We start from the raw sequence: 3,067 nt of genomic DNA, 5'->3' as shown, positions 1-3,067 counted from the left end.
TCAAAGGCGTTTTAGAGGGTTTTTATTGTGTAATTAGGGACCATATCAATTAGGGCCCCTAAGTGTGAAAAATGATAAATCAATAGATTAGTTGGGTTTTTTTTTGTTATAAGGTTTTTAGGACACTTTATTTACCCTTGTCAAAAATAAAACACAATATTAAATCTTTACAACAATGTTTTGATTGCATTTCTGTCTCTAGCGAATAACTTTCGCTCTTGAACAAATGCAAATCTCTCTCCTATTTGCAGATGTGAGTTTCTCTCTCGTGTAAATGTCTCAACCATCACTCCTCATTTTCAAAAAATGTTCCCTCTTATGGTTTCAAAAAACAATGAACGTGGCTTTTCATTTTTGACACACTACAAATCTTCGCACACAAATGGGAAAGATTGCTACAATGTTCTAGATTTATAGGTTGTTGCAGGGATGGAGAGGACAATGAAAAGCACTTTTTCTTTCAACATATGGCCCCCACAAGCTCTTTATTAAATTTTCAGCCTCCTTTTTTATGACTCCAAATTCCATTCTCAAGAAACCAATAAATAGTGCATGGTCGTCACCTTTTGCTTCCCTATTGAAAACTGAAATGATTGCATTGTTAACATACAAAGCTTGTGTACACATGTTTGAAGATCTAATTATGTGAAAATATACCCAAACATGGTATTTTACCTTGCCTAAAAAGGGTTTTTTTTTAGTATTATTTGTCTTGCTACTGGCCAACATCCCTCTCTAGGCCGACCAGTAGCCCAAATAAATATATAAGCATCGCTTCAACAATTCAGCATCTCACAAATCACATCATCAACGACCAACCACAAACGACAGCAGCACAACACCCGTCAGGTCCTTCCTCTACACACAGCAACAAAAGCAGCCCACGTTTCTGTCCATACCTGTGTGTTATCGGCTCTACCCTCTATAGAGCAGCAACACTCCTTGATCTGATACCTACAGCGCTCCATCTCCATGTAGCGCCCAGATATGTTGTACATGTACCTTGGGATAGCAACCCTCTTTGCTCAGTTTGATAGCCACCTATTCGAGACAACAGTATAAGAATATGGCACAGCAGAAAGAGATAGCAAGACAAAGCACAATAGACAATGCAATAGATACACAATGGAGAGAATTTAAAATTCTGATTATACCAAAGAGGTACAAGTGATGGTGTTGTCCACCCATGCGCTCTCAACAAGTAGAGCTTAGATGGCGATCTAGACAAACTCTGGATGGAGTATGTACGAGGTGTAGAAGGGGGTGGATACTCACAAGCATTAGATGCCTTAGCTCATGGCAACCATGTCCATATATAGTACTGTAGGTGGTGTGGTAGTAGACATGTATACAACGAGGGCAATTACACTACATAGACACTATCACCGCCCCCACGTATCAAGAACGTGGTCCACTGACCACCGACCACCGCCCACTAATGACGGACCTAGTATTCGAGGGAATATTCCTCATATTGCCACCTCGGGGGCTCCTGTCCCCAGACCCCAGCTAACACTCGTACCCTTGACCATCTCCTAACAATCATCAATGATCACAATAATGACCCCATTGGCGTCTAAGCCGGGGCTCCCACTAAAGACATATGCACCATGGCTACTCCTCATAATGGGGGCCTAACAAATGTGCATTATACATCAAATTGAGATACATGCTGAGAGGCGGGCATTGAGTGTATACTATCACCCCCCCTTAATGTCCACTCGAAGATGAACTATGTTTTTTTTTTGCCCAATGCCAAGTCGATGAAGATGTCGAATGAGCTGGTCCTTCCCAAGAGCCTTGGTGAAGATGTCGACGCAGTTTTGCTTTGTAGAGCAATACTCCAGCTTCACTTTCTCATCCTTTATCAGCTCCCACGCATAATGATACTGAATCTCAATGTGCTTCATGCGAGCATAAAACACAAGGTTCTTGGAGATAGCCATGCAACTCTAATTGTTGCACCACAAGACTATATCCTCCCTGATCTTATCTCCTAATGTGTTTCGTGCGAGCATGAAACACAGGGTTCTTGGAGATAGCCATGCAACTCTGATTGTCGCACCACAAGACTATAGCCTCCCTAATCTAACTCCCATGTCAACCAAGATTCTCCTCAGCCATACTACCTCACATATGCAGCAAAGCAAGCTGCCTTATACTTAGCCTCTGTGGAAGAAAGTGCCACTGTAGGTTGCTTTTTGCTAGTCCAAGAGAAAGCACCGGAACCAAGCGAAAAACAATATCCAGAAACGGATTTCCTAGAATCACAATCTCCTGCCCAATCTGAGTCACAATAACCTGTCAGAGTGTCACCCATGCTGTAAGTGATGCCATACTCAAGAGTATCTCTGATGTACCTAAGTACCCTCATCCCTTCCTTCCAATGATTCTCTCGTGTGGCTTGTTGGAAAACCTGCTCAACACACCAAGTGTGAAGCTAATATCAGGTCTAGTGTTAGTGAGAAAAATCAAACTCCCCACCAACTTCTTGTACTTCCTGATGTCAACAAGTGATGAAGAATCCTCTACATAAAGCTTCAGGTTCACTTCCATTGGTGTAGACACAGGCTTGCAGTTTGTTATCAGGTCTAGTGTTAGTGAGAAAAATCAAACTCCCCACCAACTTCTTGTACTTCCTGATGTCAACAAGTGATGAAGAATCCTTTACAGAAAGCTTCATGTTCACTTCCATTGGTGTAGACACAGGCTTGCAGTTTGTTATCCCAAATGCTTTGAGAATCTCCCAAGCATACACATTATAGAAATTCAAGGTAAATTTTTTGAAGTCAATATTATGCATCTTGAAGGAAGTCAATGTCTAGATTGTACTTTCAGTAAAGACGTTTTTGGTCCAAACGAATGATTTTGTATTAATGGAACAATAAATGGACATCAGGTTCATATATTGTTTGATCCCGATAGTACTTACAATTTTATTGACAACATTGTGGTACAGAGGATGAAGTTGGAAACCACTCAGAATGATCACATGTACAAGGTTAGGATGGCTGGAGGACAAGTCTAATTATGGGACAAGAAGGTGTCAAAGCTACCACTAGACATC

The sequence above is a fragment of the Cibotium barometz genome, chromosome 1 (assembly GCF_041138505.1).
Source record: "Cibotium barometz isolate CiBa-2024 chromosome 1, ASM4113850v1, whole genome shotgun sequence".
NCBI classification, from domain to species: Eukaryota; Viridiplantae; Streptophyta; class Polypodiopsida; order Cyatheales; family Cibotiaceae; genus Cibotium; species Cibotium barometz.
Note: the sequence above shows the minus strand (reverse complement) of the source record.